Below are 25660 nucleotides of genomic sequence, written 5' to 3'. Positions count from 1 at the left end.
GTTTAGTGCCCATTACTAGTTGTTTGCAGAACAGGAGCAGAACAGCATCTGCCTCACACCAGACCCATGACTGTGGTTTCCAAATGAAGCCAGGGAAGAAAATTTTTCCCTACTCCTCAATCTACCTTTTTCTATTTCACAGTCAAATATCCCGTTTTAAAGAAACTCCAGAACCAGCAAAACTGGGTGGAGTTCTTAATTCACCTAGTCTAACAGTGAATACCAAATGTGTGTACTGACCCTGCTGTAAACATTACCAGAGCCTGCTCTGACCAGCCCAAAGCAAAGGCCATGCTTTTTTCATTTATTCCATTTTCATTATTCCAGTAGTTAGCATGCACTGGCTAGGTTGTAGAGAATGAGATTAATTACTAAAATTCTTTGCAGAGCTGGAGTTGAACTTGATTATTTTTTTAGCAGTAAGTTTTTAATTACCTTGTCACTTACACCAATTTTTCCGACAGGCTTCAGTGAGCCTGTGCATCGCAGAACAGCTACTGAATGTATCACAACATGGTTGGCATGCTTTATCTTGTAGGTCTGTCAGAGGGGTTTTTATTCTTTATATTAATATCAAGTTGCTGTATATGGAACTTTAGAAGCATGCATTTAAAAAAAATTCTCTTGTTAAAAAGTAATTTGTTGGAGAGAAAACTCTACAGGTTGAGAAATAGCTTTTTACCATCAGGAAGCAATGCTGTGTTCACTGCCTCTTAATGTCACAGGAGCTTTCTAGTTTGGTTTTTTTTTTCCTGTTGTGGTGGATGCTTGCTATTAAACCCATGTGATGAAGTATTGCTCGAATTTGGGAGGTCAGGTGCCATGATGGCATCTGTTTCCTTTAGATTTGAGATCAAGGAATCCATAAGTTGGAGGAAATGAAAGTATTTTGCTTGCTCATCAAGGCCGATACTTCAAATTTGCATATTCAAATGTAGCCATTGAAATTCTCCATTTTGTCATGGTTTCAGAGACTGAAATATTTAACATCTGTTAACATGAATGCAGCTTAAGCATTTGCACAGCTGGGGATCATGCCATATATGAAACTTGGGTGTAATCTTGAAGAAAAGGAAGCCAATAATTTCCACTTAGCTGCATTAAAAAGAGGTTGTATTTCAAGACTTGTAGTTTTTTTCTAGAGTGTTGCTGGGTTATTGGAAGTGTGGCTGCTCTTTGTACCCTTTTATAAATGACTTATATGCTACCAAATACACCTAATAGCCTGCATTGGATGGAATAACCAAATAAAGTTTACAAAATTGTATTGCAAAGGCTGGTTGATTCATGTTCTGGTTTACTTGTACACTGTTGGATAACAGAAACGTGGTGTTACTTGTGGCTTATCTGAGGTTTTCCACCAATTACCTCCAGCTGTTCCAAAGATAAGTGTGAGAAATGGAAAGCCGTGGAGGAGGGCTGGATGCAGATATGCAAACTCTTCAGACCCTGTGTAATAAATACTAAGTGGGCATGAAAACAGTGCTGCTCTGAGGGTATGTGAACAAGGCTTTTGGGGATGGTGCTGTGTGGCAAATGTTCTGAGTGCAGGCAGGGAGAAGATTAATTGTATCTGTAAAAGTAGTAATTGCAGTATCAGGAAAAAAAGTAGTTCTAGCACTTCCTATTAGTGAGATTTCCTGACTATTTGGTAATGTATGGTAGAATAACACAAAGAATCCAATTTCTCATTTGCTGCTACAATACCTGAGGGTAGAAAAGCTTTTTTTCTTTTGCTTTCTTTTTTTATTTTTTTTAATACTTTCATATCTAAAGAAATACATTGAGCTGCGTGCTTCAGTGAGGCCCTGTTTTCCATCCCTGATAGATGGGGAAACAAACCACAGATACTACAAGAAATCAAGTGAAAATGAGCACCAATTAAACAACCAGGCACTGCATCTGAAACTGTGGGGGGAGTCTAAGGATTGTGCAGTCTCCTGTGTCATGGCTTTTTGTTAGGCAAGAGTTAGAGGTGTGCAGTCCCAACCTGACTGCTGCTGGGGCCCCTGGAGGCAGGGAGCAGAGTTGTTCTTGCTGAGCATCTGCTACACAGTTGAGAGAGTGAAGAAAGAAGTGCTGTTTGTGCACTTGCTGGTGTTGATGATGATTGATTTAGCAGCATCCACTGCCTCAATAACCCAGTGACATGAAACAGGTAAATTAATGACACCTTCTTTACTGGCACATAGTGCTGTGGTGCCTTTGCCAGTGGCCAAATGCAAATGGTCCCTGGTGTTTTAGTCCCTTCAGAAGCCAGGCAAGGAATTCTCTCAAGCTCCTGATTAGCTCAGGAATTTTCCAGAGCTGTCCAAGTTGCAGTAGAAGCTGCTTCCAGTCACACTGGAAAGAAGGCAAGTGCAAGGACACTTAGTCCAAGATCAGCTGATGTTCAATAGGAACATGTCAGGCTCCTCTCACCTTCCATAGGCTTTATCTTGTGTTGGTGTGTGAATATTCCTGTCAATAGTCTAAATCTTAAGGATATATTTTTATTTAATTGGTAAGTGGGACAACATTTATAACGGGATTTTTTTATGCGAGAGAGGATAACAGTTTGGTCTTAAATCAGAAACTTATCTCCATTAGTTGGTGTTTTCAGCTCCTGGAAAGGATTCTAGAACAGAACCAAAATGGCTGTAGGACAAGTTCTACATTTCCTTTGAAAAGGAAAAAATATTCTATAATTTTTTTTCACAATACATTAAAAAAACAAAACCAGCAAAACCCAGAAAGTTCAGAATAAATACATATTATGGATGCACTAATAGTTAAGTTTTATCTCCTTTATGTTCATGTGCTGAATTACAAATGCTTTTGCAAATAACTTAGCAGTAGACACTTAAAATATCTCCTCTGAAGTCAGTCAAGTTCATGAAATGTGGTAAGCAGAGAAAGTTCTTAGTTCTTGGTTAAATTAAATGAAAAAACATTTGATGTCTAGCAGGGTCATGGATAGAGTCTGTGCTTCAAATTATTTTTTTAAAAAAACTTCAGTTCTGCTTGACTGAGACGCCTGAAGCACAATTATGGTTTCCCACATTAAAATGAAAGCTCTGAGCAGCCTTTCTAGTGGTGATTTTCTGTGGAATGCTATAGTATAACAAAGAGATGCAGCAGTCTGTAATATCATCTGCAGTTCTGATGCAACTTCAGCTGTAAAAGTATGAATTATAAGTTGTCATGGCTTTAGTGTCTGTACTGCTGATTCTAGGAAATGCTGATCAATATTTTCCCCTTCCCTTCCCCAACAAGACACCCAAACAAACACCTGTGCTTCCCTTTCCTCTCCTAGAACACCAGGTAATTTGAGGTTTAAATGTCCCTAAGGGCCGGTATGAATCCATGGTTTTTCTGTCAGAGGGATATATCTGCTTCCGCTGGAGTGGTCAGGTGACCTAATAAATTTTCATCTCTGCAAGGGTATGAGTTAGAAAGCTGCTACATCACTGCCCTCATTTTGAAAAGCAGTTGAGGAACAGCAAATAACACACAGCATTTTTCACACTCCTTCACAGAATGATTTGGGTTGTAAGGGACCATAAAGATCTCGTTGGTGCACGTTTAGGGGTGGATGAAATGAGTGCTAAAGCATCCATATTATGGCCAACCCTCAAGGGTGTGCATGATTTCTCTTGCAGGATCCATGGGTCCTGTGCTAGTGCTTCAGCTGGACTGCAGTCAGAAGGGAAAGGAGAAAGTATTATTCATGAGAAAGGCTGAAAGAGTTTCAGAAAGGAAAGGACAAAGTGTTATTAATGAGAATGGCTCATGACCTGCTCACTGCTGGGGGCAGGTGAGTCAGATGATTTTGGCAATTCAAGGTGTTTGCAAAGAGAAGAGATGAGAAAAAGAGTATATTTTATAAGGGAACAGTCAGAGAGTTCATGTTCCTGTTAGGACAAGTTTGTATTGTTCTGTTGATATAAATCATTCCTTAAGAGGTCTTGGGAATGCAGGCAAAAATGTTGACACCTTAGGATATTTGCCCAGGGTTTTTTCCTCAGAGGCTCCACCTTATGAGACTCATCCTGATAAGGGAAAATCCTTCAAAGTAGAAAATGACCTTGCAGTAAAACCAGCTTTGACTTTTGTTACTTACTCAGTTCTGCATTGCAAGGTTTAGTATTTTAGAAAGTTCTTTCGGCAAGATCAACAGTAGTACTTCTGTAAGCTTTCTTTTGTCCTGCTCAGCTATTCCTTCTGCTTGGAGGAACTTGTCACTTTCTCACTAGAGTGCTGTCAGGAATACACTTCAAGGGCTACATTGTTCATCAAGGAGTTTAATCAGTTTGGAACAAGACATCTATGAGGCATGATTCTATCCAACAGGAAGAGCAGCAAAAGAAGTGTGTCTTGTGTGTATGTTCACAGCAATGCTCTGTGTGTGTCAGTTTTGCTGTTGGCATAATTGTGTATGGGACAGGGCTCCAGAGATGTAACTTAATTTGACACACTCTCATGGCTTAGGAGAGATTATTTTGCATGGAAATAGTGCTGCAAACCTAAGGCTTTTCCCTTCAGCACCATCAGGAAAGGAATCTTCTCAAGTGGTCGATATATATGTAAAGCATTTCTCTGCAAGTGGGTGGTCTGGTGGCAGTGCCAGCTCTGCCACTGTCCAGCCACATCAATTAAAGAAAGTTGTGGGCCAGGCCTGTCTCAGTTCTGCTACCTAAAAAATAGGGAGACCACTGACTGCCCTGTCCTAATCCTTTCTTTCCTGGTCCGCCCCATGCTGGGAGGAAGAGGAGAGGGCCTTTAACCCCCCTGGGAATGCTTGAGGAGCAAGGGAGTAGCTCCTACTCAGTTGCCAGCTGGAGTAAAACCACAGCACTTCCACATCTGTGGAGAAGAAAATGGCATAAATAGGAGCAAGAAAAATATTTTTTCTTCAGTCCCACAAGTGCTGTTGTCACAGTCCTCACTTGAAAGTGCCATCTGTGGAAATAGGCAGATCTGCACTCAGGTTAAGGTTCTGGCCTGTGCAAAGTAAAGGTTATCACGAATCCTTTTCTTGTCCTGGGGAGAATTTTTCTCTTGGAAACAGGAGAATGCACATTTTTCTGTGCAGCAGGCTGCACTCACTCGTGGAGACAATGGACAATAAAGACTTTGCTGTGGTGCTAAAGCAAATTTGAAGTTTCAAATTATTTCCTTTCAGAGTTGGGATCTATTATTCATCTGAGTGTAGCAGTTCTGAAATCAGAGATCCGCTGAAGGAGCGCCTGGCTTTGGTTCAAGAAATAATAAAAGAGAGGAAGAATAAAAAGAATGGTTTCTACAATATATGGAGCAATGGCACTTTGAGATGCTTCAGTAGACTTCTGTATCTTGAGTGCAGCCTTTTATGTTACCTCTGGCTGCACTCACTTATCTCCAGCCTCTCCCTCTTTGTCCTGCTTCACTATTCTCTTTGAAAGGACTTGTACTTTTTTTCCCCCCTGTATGAATTGTCTGGAATCCATTTTAAGGGCTTATTGATCTTGATGGAGTTTACTTGTTTTGGAACAAGCCTCTGATGAGGCATGATCTTAAGGTGCTTCCTTCACTTTATGGTCTATAGATCATATTCTTTAATCTGCTTCCTCTGTAAACTTGCTGTGGCCAGGTTTTCTCCAGTCTCAGCTTGCTCCTACACCTCAAGTGAAGTGTGAGGGTGCAGTGAACCCCATCTCTCTGGAAGGTGACTGGAGAGCAAGGCTTGTTTTAAAAGGAATGCTGCCAAGTTCGCCAAGATGTGTGAGTTTTGGAAGCAATGCAAAAATGCCACTTGCCTCTTAGTACTGTGCCAGTAATAAGCTCAAATAAGTTTAAGCCTTTTTTTTTTCTGCTGAAGGATATAGAGAGACAAGTTCCTTCTCATCTGTTGCTCCTTGCTGAGTTTTCCTGAATTTCTCTAACCTCACAATTATGAGAAAGTTATCAAAGATTTAAAGAAATGTGACGTGCAGTGGCAGATCCCAAACTTGGAGCCATGCAATTTCTTGTTGGAAAGAAAACAGGTTTTGCTGTAAATCTTCAGAGGCCAGTACATCCCAAATGGAAACCTCAAAGCTGCAGTTCAAAACCCTGCTTTGTCTGGGCTGTGGCAGGACCTTTGTGCCATGGGGTGAGCACACAGGGCTGAGGGCAATGGAGCAGCTGAAGAAAATTTCACAGCACAGAGCTTGATGAGGACAATGTGGCCCCTTGGAAAGAGTTCTGCGGCTGCTTTGCTTACAGTGAGGGTGTATTTTATATGTTCAATGTTGGTATTAAACTTCTTTTGGAAGATATAATCAAATAATATAGGTGTACGATAAACAGATAGTTCAGCAGAAGATAATAACAATATTATTCTGTGTCAATATTTCCGTGGCATTGTTGTTTCTGGTGTTGACGAGTAGTTTGCTGTGTCCTAATTTCAATTTTATGACAGAATAAGCAGTTACTTGGGATATTTTAATTAATCAGAATTTCCTTACACAGGAAATTATTTTAATTCATCAGAATTTCCTTACACAAGATGCTACTGTATAGTAGTGAGGCACAGATAACTGTGGGTGCACTGACTAACCTTCCAGCAATTCTATCAGCTGAAGGTCCTACTTAAACTTCTGTTGCTTGGAAGTAACAAAGTTTGCCTCCTCGAGGTGAAAATAATGAGTTCTTTGGTTGTGATTTGCAGTGGATGACTCACTTGTGACGAGAGAAGAAGGCACGTGTACAAATGTGTACCCTGCTGTGTTGCACTGCTGAGATCTTATCTGACATGTGATGAGCCCAAGTGGCACAAGCTGGATGGAAAAATCTGGTGCTGTTAGAGATGAGCTCATAGTTTTCTTGCTGTGGCTCACATCTTGTTGCTGAAAGAGAATATTCAGTGCTTTTCTCATCTATGGCTTTTCATTCCTTCCATCACTTTACAAATTGAAGAATACTAGCAGATACCTGAAAAATGTCTTTCCAATATCTCAGCCTCCTAACTACTTGAGTTTTTGTTGTGTGCTTTTTCACTGGTGTTGAACCTGTTCAGTTGGAATTCAATAATTTCTATACCATTCTTAGAATTTGATTTCTCTGGTTAACCAGAACTGAGCTTTGAGGAAAACCTTTAATGTTAGTTTATGACTCCCTGAAAGGAGGCTGCAGCAAGGAGAGAGTCAGTCATTTCTTCCAAGTGACAAGGGACAGGATGAGAGGAAGTGGCCTCAAGCTGCACCACAGGGAGTTTAGACTGGCTATTCAGAAAAATGTCTTTGCTGAAAGGGTGGTCAGGCATTGGAAAAGGCTGTCCATGGAAGCAGTAGGAGTTTCAGAGATTTACATTAACATTGTAGCTAGAAAGATGCAAGTTATTAACTGCACTTTTTACAGTGAAGAGGCAGTTGACTTCCTAGTTAAATTATAGATCATTTCATTGATGAAAAATGCTACTATTATCTAGTTCACATGGCAAGGCAAGTGTTGAATGTCTTCTTGTTTTTCACACAGTTTTTTCCCATCAATTAGATGTAAGATGGCCAGTGAGAGGCTGCAAGTCCCATTGAGCTCTGGCAGGTTTCATTTGTGCCTTTCATAAATGGCAATGAGAGATCAAGCATAATCTTAAAACAACACATCTCTTGCAGTAGGCAAGTTGGTGGGGGAAGGACTGTTTTGTGTTGCTAATAATCAGTTCTTAAGCTTTTACAAATGCCTGAAGGATGAGAAAAGCGTCGTGGGTATGTAGCTACACTTAAATCTCCTCAGTTCCTATGCAATGGCTGTATCAGCAAGAAGAAATCCCAGAAGCAGAACTCTATGATATCTAGAATGTCCTTAAAGCCCCAACATGGCCAGAGGGTCTTTAAGTCTTTCATCTACATGGAAAATGAGTTATCATATCAGTCAGGAGCTGAAAGTGCAGAATCACTACTGAGCAGTTTTCAGGGGAAGGCCAATTGTTGTGCGTCTAACATTTGTGTGATAGTTCAGACTTCCCCAGTAGAAATCTTTATTCATCCTCTAGAAGGATATATTCAGGTGGACCTGTGGAACTCGAGGGGCCTTTGTGCTAAGGCATCAGAACTGGGCATTGGCTTTTGCACAAAGCAGCACATTAGCTTAATGCAGCTTTAAAGCCTCGCTGGAATTTTTCTTTTTGCCACATGTTAATACATATTCAATACTCCTGTCAGAAAGTGGGGGCCAGGGCCTTTGTACTTAAGCAGGGTCACACAGAAGAGCAAAGGATGTGGATTGAAAAGTGAAAGATGTAGTTCTGGAAAACAGTATGCAAAATAATGTCTTTAAATGCATTCTTAAGAGTGCATGAGAAGTTAGAGTGTCCCTAGCTGTAGAAAGTCTTCTGTAAGTGCTGGAAGTAAATGGAGCTGGTTATGGCCTACTGCTCTAGTATTTGGACTGGTAAGAAAACATTATAATCAATTGGGTATTTTCCAATTAAGAATTTGAAGTACTTTTAGAATTGCAACAAATCTTTTAAATTGTAATCTTACCATATTGACTGCAATATTTAACTGGTTTGGACTGTGAGGATTGCTGAAATGTGAGAGTGTCGTAAAGTTCAAATGTGGAAATTTTGTGAGCACAGAAGCCTTTTTCTTCATAGCTAAAAAACACATTAAAAAACCCTGCTCTGAAGAGTTTAAAGACAAAAAATTAATGTGGAGCATACCTAAAGCTAAAAATGCAATTTTACTCAATACAGCATTTTATGAATTTAATGTGTGACAATTTTTTTCTTGATGCTTTGAAAATTACCTTAACGTTGTAATATTACTAGACTTGTTTGCTTGAAGAAATTAATTTTAATTGGAAAAGACCGAGCTGTATCCTGTGGGCCTTCTCCCTGGTGGAGATTTGTGGATTGTTCTGTGTAGCTGCAGAGTGACACATGAGTTATTAACCTCTGAGAAATTGAGGTTATGATAAGGGAAAGACTGGCATGTCATCTTTAGGGCCACAAGGAATGTTACTGTAATAACAAGGTCTAGTTTGGCTCTGTGAATATTGTGAAAAGAGACCTTCAGCTGCTCTGCTCCTTTTGAAAAGCAAACTAAATTTATCACGGGAGAAACCTTGGGGATGGACATCCCTTGAAGTGAAATACTGGGTTTATTCCCAGAAGGGCTGTAATGTGGACAATAGAGGTGTGGGTTTCTTAGGACGGATATGGAAAAGCTGTGATTTCTCAAAGACTAATTGTACAGAATCACTTAAGCTGGGGAAGATTTTGTAGATCATAGCTCACGTCATGCCACTGTCATAAAAGAAATGTCTTGGTTTTAAACAAAAATTTTTCTGCTTCCAATTAAAATGCAGTGCAGCTTCTCACCAGAAGTTATGCTTTATGGTCTGGTGCTGTGAGATGTCTAGTGAAAAACCAGACAAATTGATGACAAAATTAAATAAGGTTGTATAACATAAGAGAGGACTGCAAAAAAAGAAGGGACTGTGGTACACTAAAATGCAGCATAAACAAATTTAGTTTCAATTTTTGCTGGTAATGGAACTTTTTCTTTTGGGAATGATGAATCTCCTTAAAGTATACTTACCAGGAAAATTCCATGATTACTCTTAATAACACAAATTCATATGGATGTATAAAACAGTCTATTGCTAATACCAAGAAAAGCTTTCCATTTAGCCTAACTTTATTAAGTTTTTGTCATTGTAGAGGAGCAATAAATGCCTTCTGAACCTGAACAAAAGACTTGTGTCTTTTGCTCTGAACAAGGTTGGAGTGAGCATGTGCTGGCAATCCCTTTGAATTTCTCTAAAAAGAAGGGAGGGTGGAGTAGCTGTATTTATAAAAGTTCACTAGAAACAGAGTGTGTGTTAGTGCCACAAAAGTGTCTCATGATAGCTCTAGCTGAGATGTCTCTCCATATTTTAAATTACTAGCCTTTCATGGAATGTTTCTGTGATAAATGCAGCTTTTCAGTGCATCTTGTTTTCCCACCATTCTTTTTCCTGCTGGATCAAAAGTAGATCAAAGGGGAGATTTCTGGGGAGAAATAACATGGAAATTTAAGACATTAGAACAAGGATCAGAATAAAGAGGAGGGCTGGGAACTGCCTTGGGGGTGATGTCTGGACAGCAAGCTGTAGCAAATGTTTTGGAGTTGGAAGTGAATGTGAGGAATGGGGACCTCAGTATTTTTGTCTTCCAACTACTCCAGGCAGCAGAAGAGAAGGCATTTAGGGTGTACAGGGCAGCAATCCAAGGGGCTCCGGGCAGGAGCAGGACTGGAGATTGAAAAACTGCCTCTCCATGGGCTCCCCTTGAGCTTGGGTAGATCAGGTGTGGGAGATGACAGAAGGCAAAGCAGTTTGTCCAGCAGAAAGGAGAAGGGAGCCTTTCAACCTCATGCCCCAGGAAACAGCCCAGGGGAACTTGTTGGAGGAACCTGAGGCAGCCAGCCCCACCAACTGCCTCCTGAACTGATATTCCTGTGGGTGAGAGCTGGGCTCAGAACAGCAAGGGAAGCCAGATCCCTGAGGTTTTGTGCATGTGACAGTCAATATTTCTCAGAGAAGAGACCAGAGCTTGGGGTTGTCCTCGGGGCAAAATGAGAGACTGCTTCAGATGCCCTGTAGCTCATTCTGTGCAATGACTGGGAGTCAGAAAATGGAGCTTTCTGCTAGACCAGAACACCAGAGCCCTGGATATTAAGCTGATGAAGTAAATTCTACAGGTAAAGCTTTAGTAAATTAGCAGTTTGAAACATTTTTATGCACCTGAAAGTGGAATATAATTTTCCTCATGAAAGTGGGCAACAGGAGGAAAAAAGAAAAAAAAAAAAAAGAGGCTTGCAACATTATCAGCAATGTGGTAATTGCTTCAGTTGTCTGCTTTGGGGTGCAGGATGCTGATAAGTGAGTTGCAGACATCCTCTGAAGTGTTCAGATTCTGACTTAGTCAGACAGAGCTTGTCACTTTAGTGGTGTATGCTTGTAATGGTTATCAGCATAAATGGCATGAATTAGTAAAAAAAAAATTAGGATCCACTACTTAAATGGGAGTCTAGCCTAAGGAAGGTGGTTTTCTATCAAATTTTAAGTAGTATCTGAACATTTTTAGCAGAAGTGTTAAGGATAAATTGCATTTCAGCCAAGTGCATGTGATTATTTTCACCTTGTTCTCTGACACACTGTTTTGGTGTTGGGCTCAGGGTCCAAACTATGAAACTCAATCTGGATTTCACACCCTGCATTTCAGGGGCACTGAAGTCTGAGACTTGGCTGTTCAACAAATAGCAGACACCAACTTCTCCTTTAATCATTCTTGGAATGGAACTCATGTTCCTGTCCAGTTTAATTTTTTGGGCCTGACTTTTCCTTCACACTGATGCTTTTGATGGCTCTGTTAACTCCAGAAAGTCATATATGAACCATCCAAGAGTGAGGAGCAAAGGCACTGTGTTCCAAGGCTGGACTGAATGGAAGCCACTTTAAAATCCCAGTGGGCACGTGATCTCAGTTCAGTGGTTCCACCCAGCTTTTCACAAATGAAAGCTGGTCTTACTTGCTGTGAAGTGGAGGGACAGAGTAGGGAAGAAGGAAATAAACCAGTTACCTAAAAAATAGCTGGACTTTTAAAGTTTTAATCTTCAAGCTGTACTGAGGCCAAGGCAGACTCTCCAGTAACAAATTTCACAAGTACCTGAGCTCAATTCATCCTTCTGTCTTAGTTAGGTAATTGGCTTTCATTGACTTGTTTCCTGAGTTCTTGCTGGCTGGCTGCTGCTCTGAGATTTATGGAAAAGACCGTTCTTTCCAAGTCAAATTCAGGGTAAAAGGCAGAATTTTGAATGCAGGTAGGTCCAGTAGGCTGTATTTGCTCTGTATTCAAGCAAATGTACTGTTGAAATCCTAGATTCACTGAAATAAATATCCAGTTTTGGTATTGCAGGTACCAAATTAATGAAGTACAAAAAATACTAAAGGGTATGATCAAGGGAGTAATGTTTTCTTTGAGAACAGACAAAGAAATATTTCTTCCAGTAGGGATTGCTAATTATCTTAGAGGGAAGCAGAAACTACTCAGCTCAGCAGGGCAGAGAGGAGGAAGTTGGTTAGAAGTTGCTAAGAACATCAAAGCTTAATCTTATTTAGGGAGCTACCTGTCCTACAGAGCCATAACATCTGTAGGAAAACACTAAATTAATTAGGAGCTTTAATGGAGTTTGCATCTAATCCTTTCATCCTATCATGTCCTTCCCTCTGCCACACCAGAAATGAGTATTAGTCAATATTTTCTTGAGCTTATGGAGTCTAGTCTCAAATGCTCAAGGTGTAGGATTCTGTGTGCATTTACCTGCATGCAGGTAGCATCTGGTGAGCGTGTGAGAAGATGGTGTGGGTGTTTTTGTCTTGCCACTTAATTAGAAAAACAGTGCTTCTTAGCTTGTACTTCCCTGTATTAAGCCCTTCACCTTTTCTTTTAATTTTTTTTTGGTGTTATGGTAAAACAATTGTGCTTGTTGAATATGAGCATGGCTTAAACTGTTGGGATATGCTCATTTTAGTACTTTTTTTTTTTTAAAAAAAAGCTTTTACTCTATTTTTTGAGGGCAGGATTTGAATTTAGCAGTAGAATAAGGAAGCTGCTAATTGAACACAGCCACCTCAAGTTTATCCTGTCTCCAGATCAGTGTAGTGGTTAGTTTTATCAGTGTGTCTAGGTAAAAACTATTCAAGTTCAAGTTTATAGTACAAGAAAGTTTGAAAAAGAGCCCATTTCTGTGTTGCCTGGATAGCCTGTGAGGCAGACTGCTCTCCCCTGTGCACTAAGCTCACATTTGTTTCAAGGCTAAATCAGAATTTTGGAGCTTCAGGCTGTTTTCATACCCGCTGCTCAGTCTGTGCCTGTTTCTAGCAATTGTACATTCCTTCATCTTTGTATCAACTGAGTCGATTGTGAAAAAGCCTTGAAAAGAGGCTGGAAGTGCTGCTTACCCACCTGTGCAAGGACTATGGGAGCTGAGACCTTCAGAGGCTGAATCATCTCTTTTTATTCACATGAGTTTTTAGTCTACAAGCTTCCTTACCAAGCTTGACTTCAAATTTAGGAGTAACTGGTTTTTATTTAGGTAATTTAACTGGGGTTTTACAGGATGCCTTCTGAGTAAAAGAAAATGTCATCATTTACAGGCACTAAAGGTGACAGAGCTAAATTGCTCTGCCTTACACCAGTGAAAGGGCAAAAGGCAGTAGATAAGAAATCTTTCTCCTGTGAAAGTGGTCGAGAAGGATCAGAGGTTTCTCCAAGAGACTGTCAAATCTCCATTCTTGGGCTATCCATAACCTCATATGAACCTGGTCCTGAGTCTGTTGTTGGTGACCTGTGTTAAATAGGAGCATTGGACCAGATTATCTCCAGAGGTCTCTTCCAGCTCAGTCCTCTGCTGTTTTGAGCAGGCTGTAACCATTCCCTCTGTAAGCATCTATGTGAGCTTGAAAGCTCATCATTTTGCTACAGTTAAATAAAAGAGTTTCATTCATCTGTGCAAGAAAAAAAAACAAAACTCAGAAATGCTGTCCTTTTTTGCAGAAACTCATATGAATTAATTTCTGTTCTGGGCTATAAAATGTGTTGAGGAATTCTAGGCTTTATGGTATTACTGTAAAAATAGGCTGATTTGGTGAGAATCTGTACCTGCATGAAAAAACCTATTAAGCACTGTTGTGATTTGCCACAGCCTGATTCATCACACATTCTGCTGGTCTCCAGTTTTAAACTTGCATGTTTTCAGTATCTTCTTATACTGACAGTCCTGTTAAAATATGTACATAAAAGCAGGTGCAACACTTGATTTGATAAAAGCGGATAATATATGTATGACTTTGAAATGGCAACCTCAGCTAAAACCATACCAGCAAAGCTTGCTGTGGAGTTGATGCCTTTTTACCTGAAAATTCCCCTCACAGGCTGAAAATTCCCTTAATATGGCTTGCAGTTTGCTGAATCTATCACTAGGCTTTAACTCCAGAGTTTAAAATTAGGGATGGGTCTTTTGCTTCACTTGCAAAGTGTGTAGGTATTAGAGACACTTTAAATTGTTTCTTTTTAAATGCTAGCAGGAGTTCCTATGTTGTAACAATGATTTTTGTCCTGAAGAGGATGAGGAGCCTCAGTTTAGTTCAGCTTACAGAAGCATCAAGTATACACAAGTTCACTGTGGCATTGAATTTAAAATACATTGGAATTCCGTTAACCTCAAAATAAATAGAAGCCATTCTGTCATCTGCTATGTGCCACTATTATTGGATGAGTGCAGCAGTGATGTTCCCATATCCTACAGACAGTTTTCCTTCTGTTCTGCTGGTGTTTGGGAACACTTCAGGCACAGAAATGAGTGCTTTTAAGTGTTGGGGAAGATGAATCAGGGAAACCTTATAAATATGATTGCTTAGCAAAAGATTCTGAAAATATGAAACCTATAATCGAAGTAGAAATGAGAGCTTACTTTGAGTTGTAGGATACTGAGTCTTAGTTACTATATAACCTGAAAACAATAGTCTAGCTAGCTGAAGGAGAATTCCTTCTGATTGAACAATCCCTTTCTGCTGGCTAAGGGATCAAAAGGTCAATGTAGCAAAACAGAAATTTAAAGAGTAGTTTATAGAGTTTAAAATATAACACAATATGGCAATATAGTAGTTCTTATAGGCTGTATGTAGGTTCTATAGGATTTTGTGTCTTGTGCTGGTTGGTCACTTAAAATTAAAATATTCATCACAAAAGGAGATATGATGTATTGTAACAATGACCTCGCTCTCACCTCTCCCTCCTCTCCTTCCCGCTGCTCTTAGCTCACTCTTACCCTTCCTCTTCCCCCTACTCTTGCTCTCTCCTGCTGTCTTTCCCCCTGCCCGTTGCTCTCTCGCTCCCTTCTCACTTAGCCCACACCCTCCTGTTCTTTCTCCCTCTCTCTTTGGGACTTCCCTTCAGCCGAGGCTGGTGGCTGAAGGCAAGGCCTTTTTACCCACCACCCTTGCAATAAAACCACATATTATAAAATAAAATATACACGTTGGCAGAATTCCTTGTCCCAGCCGTCCACGGACTCGCCTACATTTAAGAGCTTGCAGTTGTATGCCCACTGCATGGAAGACTAATACTGTCTATGATGCTGAGTGTAAGTCGGGGCTAGGTGTGGGGTTTTTAAATAACTGAGAAGGACGAGGTTGTAGCAAGGGTCCCTGACTATTAGGAGATAGGACAGAACAGATGACACACCTAGCTGATACGACTTCCATGTTGAAATCCCCTTTATTATCAGCCCTCGGTGAGTTATATAGGTTTGCTACTTAGGCTATACAAAGAATGCAAACAACCCTTATTTATGTAAGTCTTAGGGCGTTAAAACTACAATTCTACATTTAGAAAGCCATTACTTCCCAGAACACCTTAATATAAACTGAATTTTCTACTGCACCACAACTGTGAATTTGTAACTGTGTCACTGCAGCGCTCAGGGCCCAGTCTGGGATTGCTCACTCTCCCTCAATTCAAATATAAATCCCAGCACAAGGTGTGATTTTTACATCTCTGATGCTTCTCCAAGTGAGGTGGGGTGGAGGTTAAGGTCTATCTATTTTTAACAGACTTGGTGAAATAATGCAATAAAAAAGTGTAAATAATTAATTTGCTTTCTCTTAAGGGACGAAGCTGTTTGTAAGAATGTGTTGAGGGTTGAGTTTGAGTCTTAGCTTGGCAAAAGAAAACACTTACCCTTACAGAGCACAGTGCCAGGCTGTCCATTTCTACACCAATGCCTCTTGCTATAAGCTCTGCTTTGGCAGAGAACTTTTAATTGGTATGTTAATTGTAATTAGTATAAATGCTATCTGACTATGGCAGGGTTCAGTTAAAGCAGCTCTGGCAGCACTGGCACACAATTATCTGTTTCTCTTAGTTCATTTTGTGACTTCATAGGATTGTTAGGGCTGAAAAAGACCTCCAGGATCAAGAAAAACCTTTGACCAAAACCCACTCCTGAGTGAACCACAGCACTGAGAGCCACATTCAGTTGTTCCTCGAACACCTCCAGGGATGGTGACACCACCACTTCCCTGGGCAGCCCATTCCAATGCCCAATCATCCTTTGAAGGAAAAAATTCTCCCTGCTTTCCAACCTGAACCTCCCCTGGCTCAGCTTCAGACCATTTCCTCTCATCCAGTTGCTGGTTGCCTTGGAGAAGAGACTGACCCCCACCTTTCAACAACCTCCTTTCAGAAGAGGAAGAGTGACAGGGTGTCCCCTGAGCCTCCTCTTCTCCAGGCTCAACAACCCCAGCCCCCTGGGCTTTTCCTCCCAGGACTTGCCCTCTAGACCCTTCCTCAGGCCTGTTGCCCTTCTCTGGATTCACTCCATCACGGTCCCTTCAAAACCTCTCTGTCTTCAAAATGTTATTTTTAAGCTTGTTGCCTTTAGAACTAAATTGCTGTGCTAAAGCTGAGTATTTGGGAACATTTTTAGTAGCCAGCTGCAAGATAAAGTATGATATCAAAAGCACTCTTCAGCTGCTTAGTTTTTATAAGTCAGTAGACAGCTTTTTTTGGAAAATAGATGAGCTTTATTTTTCTTAGGAAAGGAGCAAAAAGTTGCTATAAAACCCTGCTATAAACAGTGGGAGAGGTATGTGTACACAGCCAAATTATCATGATTTCCAACGAAAAACCTTGTGGAATGATTTATAAACATTTTTAAGAGAAGCTCAGGACACGTAGAATTTGATTTTGAAATAAACAGGAGTTAGTATCTTCAGAAAAATTTAATTCCTGATTGTGAGTAACTTCTGCATTGACTCCAAATTGTAAACCTGCTGAGCATATTTACTACTGTTTTGTTTGTTATAGCTACCTCATTCTGTTCCTAATAGTCTTCAAGATATCTGGTCTGACGTTTCCAATGCCACAGATGTTAGGAGGAAACATGAAGCTGATGAAGGCCTGGACTTGTGCAGAAATTTCCCACAAAAGCAAACTGCAAAAAGCAGCATGCTGAGTTTCAAAAGGTGTGATCTGGATTAATTTTCTGAAGGTTGACATTAAGTGTTTGTAGTTCCATAAGATAAGGCAGAAAGTGAAATTGGATCCCAGCTGTTGCAGCTGGTCCCTGTACTCCTAGGGCCTGCATAACAAAACTCACAAGGAATGGCAGCTGAAGGAGCTGGAAGAATGGTTCAAATGAAATTTAGGATTGTAAAATACACCAGTAAGCAGAACCATTACCCTTTTATCACTAAATGCAACAGTGACACTTGTACTTGATGGGCTATAAAGGTATGTGATTCTATAGCTTAACTTCTGTTTTACTGATTTTAGCTTCAGTGATCTTTGAATTTTGTGATGGATACAGAAGTTTCTGGCATTGGTTGAAATGAATCATCCTTTTAGCTTTATTAAAAGCAGTAAGTAACTGAGAAAGAGCCAGAAGATAAGGTGTCTTTTGAGCTGCCTATTAAAAAGAAAAGACACTGAGAAAATTGTTAAATGTCTCCTTGTTTTTCTTAATCCATGATTGCAGAGTTGGTATCTACCACGATATTGCATCATTAGATAGAACATGGAATAATGCTAAGGTGGAAAGCAAACTTTGCAGGTGTTTTTAGATCTCATATTACTCACAACATTTCAGGTCAGTAATGATGAAGCCTTTTCATGTTAGGAAGGTTTGTTTAGCAACTTGTGTTAGGCACAGGTGAAGATGTCAGAGGAGGTGTCTTTTCAACATTTTGCGGGCAAAACAACCAGAGCTTGCCTGAAGTGATACAACAAAGCAGACAGGACTTTGCTCCTTCTGTCAAGTAATTCTTCCCAAGCTGCTCTTATGGAACATGTTTGTATTTCCTTGCTTTCCTTCAGAAGATAAGGTTAGTATCTGATACATCAGCCCTCTTCTGGGATTAAAGTGGGAGAGTTAAGGAAACTGTGAGCTGGCGTTTCACTGGTGCAGACCGTGTGAGCAGCTGCCTGCTTTGAGTGACAGAAAAGAAACAGGGCTTGTGTTTACAAACCAAACACATGCAGGTGCTCCAGAATCCATGGTGCCATGGGTGATGGATTTCAAGGGGATGGAGAGGACTCCTAGGATTACAAGGACACTATCTATTTCTTTTAAGATTATAAAAGCCCAAAAACTTGAGAAATGAGACCTGTGTACTGCTTCATGTGATGTATTCTCCCAGGAACATATTTTGCATTTTTGGGAAGCTGTAGTAATATTAGAGTTTCTTGATTTTGAAGCTTGATTTAGAAGTAAAATACACAAATAGAAATTAATCCATACCCAGTTCTTAATCAGTTTCTGTTGTTTTAAGTTTCTTGCATAATATTCACTCAGTTGAATGCCCAGGAAAATGAACAGTTCTGCATACAGTCATTTACTCATTAAATGTATTACTTGGTGGTCAGGGTTTTGCTTTTTGGGCTGATATGTTAGCCCTGATGTACTGTACGAAATAAAAAAATCAGGCTCCAGTAGTTCTAGCAGAGGGCTAGTAGCAAGGCCTGCTTCATTTGGGGCTGCAGTGCAGATGTTACCATGGCAACTTCTTAACTATCAAAGTACTATGTGGGTGTGATGCCTATGGATTTTTGCCTTTTTTTGTGTATTTTCTGTATTCTCTGCATTCTTTACACAAGTATTTGCAACTCTACTGTAGTCTATATATTTTTTAATTTATTTTGTTGTCCTGGGACTCCCAAAGTCTATTCAGAACCATCCAAAATCCCTTTAGGACCCCCTGACTCCCCCTCAATCCCCCCAAAACTGCCTCAAGAACTCCAACCACAAATTCCAATATTTATAAAAAGTTTGAGAAAGTGACACTGGGGGGGAATCCTTGGGAATTTGGGGGTTGCGGGGTGGGATTTGGGGATCCTAAGTGGGGTCAGGGGAATGGGGACCTCATTTTTGTTCCCCTCGACCTTGAGACACTAGGCCATGCTGGAGAAATATTCCTGATTGGCTTCAGCCACTTTGTTCTGCAGGTTAATGATGTCCAACCCCTGCAGGAGGGTGAAGGCCACGCTCCAGGCTGTGCCCAAGCTGCAGTCCCGGGTTGTGGGTTTGTAGATGACACTTTGTCCTCTGCAGGACTTTGCTGATCCAGCCCTTGGTGGCCTCACTGATCTGACTGCTGGCCTTGCCCAGGTGGCCCAGGCTGAACCCAGGGTCCTCCTGGTAGGCGTCCTCCTCCATCTCCCCGAAGCTCATCCTGTTGGCCTGTCTGCTGATCTCCATCAGCCCCAAGGGCAGCCGTGGAGGCCCCATGGATGAGGGAGAGGCTGGGGGTGATGAAGGACATGCAGGCCTCCATGTACTCATAGATGTGCAGCTTGGCCCCACTCAGCACCAGTGCCATGGGGCGTCCTTGATCCTGCCCAGCTGCTGCCCTGGGTGCTGGAGGCAGTCAGGCTGACCACTGTGATGTTGGTCAAGATCTGCTGCCCATTCTCATTGTTCTTGTTTATCCAAGGAATTCCCCAATTCCCTTGGCAGTTCGGATGTAATCCAGGACATTGGGCAGCAGCAACTCCAGCTCCAGGAACTGTTTGGAGTATTTGTCCCATATGAACTTGTGGATGATGAATTTGAGCTCGTTCTCAGTCCCCACCATGAGGTTGTTGGTGTCCATGATCAGCTGGTACTTGGGGACCACCTTCCATAGGCCTGAGAACTTTGGTTGCCCTGGGCTGTTTCTCTCCCTGGGTTCTGGAGGGCACAGCCTCCTTTCAGCCTGCTTGTTGCCCTCTTCCTTTCCCCATTGGCTGAGGAACTAGTGTCAGAGATAGGAAATTTAAAGTGCTCACAGAATGAGCTACACTGGAAAAGACCTTTGATATTAAGTTCAACCATCAAGCCTTTGCCTTGCGGGAAGGCAATTTGTTTCTTTCCAGGGTGTTGCTCCACCAGGTGAAGGCCTGATGAGCTGAACAGTCTCTGCAGACTGGGACTAGCTTTTGGTAGCACCAGAAGATATCAAACCATCAGCTCCAAACAGTAAACCTGCAATGGCTGGAGGCACCTGGGCTGGGAAAGGAGACATAAGAATGAGGACCCAATTAGCATCTGAGGAGAAGAGATCTGTAGCCAACAGGAAACAAAATACTAAGAACTATGTAACTTGGAACCAATGAACATTGAACCAACGAATCTCTATTTGGGTTTTGACCGTATGAAATTTGTGAAAAATCAGCTAAAATTCATGTGTCGTGGAATGATTTTCTCTGCACACCTGGGCCATGTGTGGATGAAATTATTTCTGTTGCACATCTGGCCAGGAAAAGTAATGCCCTAATTCTCTAACACTAAAATTATTGTTGGAGGGCTTTTGTTTCTCCTGTGGTTTTGGTGACACTAGTAAGGTACGAACCTACCTAGAACCTTCCTGAACTGCCTACCACATATTTCCCCCTGGAACCTATTATTTTACCCCAAAGTTTAGAAGTTCAGGCTTGTGCAGACCCTTGTCTGTTTCAGGAGCCAAGCTGCCTGGACTCTGGAATAAACCTGTGCCCAAGGTAGAGACATGAAAACCCATTTTGAAGATGTTAACACCTGCACCTTCACCCATCAAATTGTGAGGACATCAGCTTTCCTCTCACTTCTGACTGCATCACCCCTTGTGCTCGTAATTGGTGGTTTTTGACAATTATGCTAATTTACTAAACTTGTAAAACTGTGTGCACCCGTGTGGGGGATGGACTTTTGTGTGCATTTCTCCATAACTGCCTCTGGAGGCCTCCAATGAAGTCTAGCTTTGATATTACCTCCTATACTACTATCCTCTTGAAAATGTGTGTCCTTTGGTTTCTAGACTGAAAAAGGCATCAGGTGCAGAAACTCTCCCAGCAGAGACCTGGGGCATGCTTGCTTCTGTCCATTTGAGATACAGGCTCTGAGATGTATCACAGCTAGGCATCTTACTGAAAGCTGGTGGAATTAGGAGCTAAATAAGCTTTTGAAAAGTTAATTCATTAATAACATGTTTTCTGAGTAGTTAATCCAAGGGGATTGAACAGTATGTGTAAGTGTGGCGTGATGGGTGCCTAAAATAGCAGTGGGGAAAGGATGTATTTATAGCCATGATCTGAGGGTTTCATTGTCCAATTGCTTCTGTATTCCAAATTATTCCTTGAAGACCTTCTGAAGGCAGCTGTTGAGGGAAGGGTGAATGTTTCTGAACCTGTGCTATGCAAGAGATTCATAGGCTGCCTCAGCTGACTTCCACTTAGTTCTCACCACGGTCTCAAGCAGACTTGGCACAGGATATGGGTGGCTGATGGGAAAAGGCAGCACATCTGTCTTCTGCTGACTTTAACCCTTGAAGCTGTTTGTTTTTGGTGGAATATGAGACCCCGGCACATCAAATCTGTGTTTGCTTTCCCAGAACACAGGAAAGCCAGCTCCCTGGCAACTGCTATAGTTTCATTAAGATCTGAGGTTTTTATGGGGCAGAACATTTTTTGCTGGTTTTGCTGCCACTTGACGCTCTGGTGATGGGACTGAAAAACCCTTGATTGGTTTGTGTCACATGTCCTATCCTAAACGGGGATTGCAAGGATTATTTCCTGCAATATTCCTGCAACTGGCCACTAAGAAACACCTATCAAAAGGAGCACTGCTGTAAATGTTCCCGCACACCCTCTCAGATGCTCTACCCGAGCAGCTCTCTGGAGGTTCTCTTCAAAGCAGGCAGAGCTGGTGTTGAAATAACACCCAGGCTTTTCCCTGGTCCTTCAAGAGGATTTACTGTAGTCTCCCTCCTAAACAGAGGTCAGGCCAAGTGAAATCCACACAAGGATTATTAATGACACCTGCTGGGACAGAGCAAAAGAAAAGAGGAGACAAAAGGACACAAAATCCCCTCACATGACCTTGTCAGGCCCATGAATGTAGCTCAGCCTCCTGACAATTCTCTGACCAAATGTAATGTTTTCAGTTTTTCCAGCTTTCTGGATGAGCTGCATGACACAGTGACCGTAGGAGATGATCTCTGTCTAGATTGCCAGAGGGCTCATAAAAAAAAAAAATATATCCACAAATCAGAGGGTGCCTCTGTGGACTTAGTGAGACATGGTTTATAGGACTTTTAGCTGCTGAGCTCATCAGGTGAAGAGCTGGAGGACTGGAGGTGGCTGCCACCCACAGTTTGCTGGTCGTTCTCTGACCTTTCATCTTTCCCCTGAAGATTTCCCCTTGATGACATCAAATGTCATGGGAGCACTCTAAAGCTCAGAGCTTTTTTTTGACTGTGATAATGCAAAATTTCTTGACCCCCAACACACAATATGTTGTGTATTGAAAAGTGCTGTGTACCAGTTCAGGGACTTGTGTTTTGGCTTGAGTTCCGGATCTGTTTGCTCGCAAGTGATACAAATTCTGAGACAAAGAAAATGAAATAATGGACAGTGCCCTTCAGGTACAGACACCTTTTTATTGTAGCTCAGAGCAGGTTATAGAAGGGAAGGAGATTTGAGACTAGGGTATACAACCAGCTCTAAGTGAAATGTCTTATGCATGGTTCAGTAAAAAATTCAAGCATTTCTGCTTCTTTATCAATTAGTATCTGAGTTCTCTATACCAGTTGTGTACATTATTTCTAGTGTTAGTTCACAGATAGGATTTGTTTGCATTCATTCTCATGCCTGCTCTGTCATAATTTTCATACAGTTATAGGAGCCAACTTGTTTGAACATTCCTGGTTGAGTGTAAAAATTATTTTCCCATGAGTATCATCTTTTTGGCAAACATTTACGTGAAAAGGAACTGCTGTGGGGACTGTTCTGTGTGCTTGGGAAGATTTTACTTTGAAATCCCTTCGTAATGCAGGAAAAAAACGTCAGTATCAGTTATGACACAGAAGGTCTGCAGAAACAGTCTTCACCCAGCTGTCTGGGGTATTGATAAATAGCACTGTATTTTCCAAGGTTCTTGGCAGTGAAGCTGAAGTTAAGGGCCATCTTTTCCAACAGTGTCTGGGGAAACCTTGTGACCTATTATAAACCAGGATATGCTGCTTGGTTTTGTATGGGCCAACCCCATCTTGTTTTGTGATGGTAAAGTAACTGGGAAAATTTGATGGTGGTTTCTTGGGATGGAAAGAGTCCTGCCAGGTTCAATTGTTAAATGCTAATTTTACTGATGTAAGCACTGTATTAAAGAGACTGTCAGCATGTGATATGTGACTGTAGCTGAAATCTGGTGTGCTTTTGGTTTTGGTCTATCAGGCAGCATCATACTGAGGGAAAGCTGCATTTTGTCTGGGATCCTGAATGCAGTTTCCTCAGCTTTGTTTTTGATCTGGGGTCTGTGGGATGTCAGTGGAGATGACGGCTGGAAACAAATGAAAGTGTGCCAGGACAGAAAGCTGCAGTGCTGTAATCCAGCATCTGTTGCTGTAATGTGTGAATGCCTGGCATTCTGAGAGCCGGGACACAGATTGTTGCTAGCTCATTCCCAAGGTTATTTCGGAAGTGCAGAGAACAGCTGGCAAGGTCTGGGGCAGGTTTAACTCTCTCGTGGCTTCCAAGTGCACGCTGCATTTAAAGTTAAGCACACATCAAGAAGCAATTTTTCTCAGCATAAGATATATTTTTTTCTTCTGTAACTTACGTTTGACCTCAACACTAAATCCCTTGGTCACCATCTGATTGAATTACATAGTGTGAGATGCAAAACCAGAAAATAGAAAATCGCAAAATAAGTTTTGATGAGCTTAAGTGATTTTTTTTAAACTTTTTTTTATTTTTTTTTAATTGTGAGGGGATTGCTGAGCAGAACTCGGCAAAATGATGAATGTTTATTGGGAGATAACATTACAGTATAGCTGAATGTTAACTGCTCTGGAAACAACCTGTAGGACACAAGGAGAAAAGCTTTCATCAGCCACCACTGTGCTATCCAACTGGATAACCAAGGATACAGCTTGCCATTCTTCCTACAAAAGGCTTATGCCACAACTGCACGCTGTCTGCTAAGAAAATGTAGACTTTAACATCTTTTTTTCTTGACATTTGATCTGAACTTGTTAGCTGTTTGGTAGAGAGATTTGGTATAATGAAATATCAATAGGCAGGAGAAAGTATCATTCATATGGGAAACAAAGTGCCATTGCTACTTGATATGCTATTAGACCTATTTTGTTCCTCTATAATTCAGATGTGGTTGTGGAATTAGTTGTTGAAAAACTACAACGTGAAGTCATGGAGACAGAGGAGTAAGTCAAGTGAAATACAAATATGAATAGTGACAGCATTTTTCATGGTCTCTTAAGACTTTATACTTAGCACCTTTGAAACTTGAGGTTTCCTATTTTTGTGCTGTGTTTTTATTCAGGTAGAGGAAAATGGATGGGTGTGGTGAGTTGCTACAGATGCTCGCTGTGCTTAACCAAGAATTTGCTCATGGATGTCCCCCCTTTGTGGCACTTGCAGATGGCTTGAGATGATCATTGTCATTAACGAATCTAAAGAGATGAGCAAATCGAGGTCTCTAGGTGTGTACAGCAGCTAAGAATCATTGCACAGAAGAAGTGAGGCAATCTTTTAGCACTCATTTACTGGGTGCTTTTTATTAATTGCTTATTACACAGCGTTTGCTGCCCAGTTTGCTTTGAGGCACAGTTGCAGTATGTCATCTAATCCACAAAAGGCTATTCATGCTGTTCATCCTTTAATGTTGAATATAATCTTATTTGCAATGTGATTGATTTTTTTTTTTGCTGCTATTTTTTTAGCCCTTAGGTAAGTTTGCTGTCTTCTGATAGTATCTGTCTGAAGTGTTGTTTGAGGGAAGGGAATGCATCTTGGCTGGTAATTACTCTGCAGTAATCAAAACTGATTTTCTCTGTGGGTGTTGCATAAACAACGCTGGCCACAGCTCAGCTTCCCCATGACCTGGTCCTGTAGGCATTGCTGTATCTGATGGAAGGAAAGCATCCCACTATTCTCCATCCCCCTGGTGTCCCTGTTGAGATCTGTGCCGACTGATAAGAAGCATGAGAACAGTGTGATGCTGCAAACACTTTTGCAGTAGAACTGTTTATTTTTCATTTTTTCTGTCTCTAGAGGAGAAAGTTCCTTTCAGAGCTGTATGTAGAAACCTTGTATGTTCATTTAATGCCAAGGGCTTATTCTCTCCTAGGTACTTGTGCTTGACTTGAGGCATGAGAGCTGGATCCCCACATGAGGAATAAGTTGAAAGTATAAATCAAATTGTTCAGTCGGTGCAGGCTATGGTTTCCAAACCAAACTGAAACATGGTGGTGGTTCTCTGGTGGAGGTTTGTTCACTACATTTAAACTTCTTTAATTTTTTTTTCCTGCTTTAGGTTCGATTTCTCCCTGTTCTGAAACCTTACAGTTTGCCCACAAGTGTTTTTCTATGAATAAATTGTAGGTTTTGGAAAAAGAAAAAAAAAAAAGAGATTAAACAGTTCCTGTTATTTTTAATCCTTCCTCTGCTGTAAGGCAAATATAAGCAGAATACACATTTTCAAAACACATAGTAATTGTCAGCATGTGCTGTCCAACACCCCCTATAATGAGCAGCTCCACTTTGTCCTTTCATTTTTTCTCAGAGAGTCTCAGGTCTACCTTGCCAGATTGAAACCAATTAGGTACATGTGTGATGTGTAAACATTTTGTATTGCTATTC

General features: G+C 41.1%; 1 protein-coding gene and 1 pseudogene across 2 annotated transcripts in view; one reads left to right on the top strand and one right to left on the bottom strand.

The window, feature by feature from the left end:
* The window catches only part of ARHGAP24 (Rho GTPase activating protein 24), a 243181-nt gene that overhangs the window by 9974 nt on the left and 207547 nt on the right, over positions 1 to 25660 (top strand). The gene's annotated exons all lie outside the window — the stretch shown is intronic.
* Positions 18776 to 25660, bottom strand: part of LOC136360027 (U4/U6 small nuclear ribonucleoprotein Prp31-like) — a 31974-nt pseudogene continuing 25089 nt past the window's right edge.

The sequence above is a fragment of the Sylvia atricapilla genome, chromosome 4 (genome assembly GCF_009819655.1).
Source record: "Sylvia atricapilla isolate bSylAtr1 chromosome 4, bSylAtr1.pri, whole genome shotgun sequence".
In the NCBI taxonomy this organism is placed as follows: Eukaryota; Metazoa; Chordata; class Aves; order Passeriformes; family Sylviidae; genus Sylvia; species Sylvia atricapilla.
This window is presented reverse-complemented; position numbering and strand designations above follow the sequence as displayed.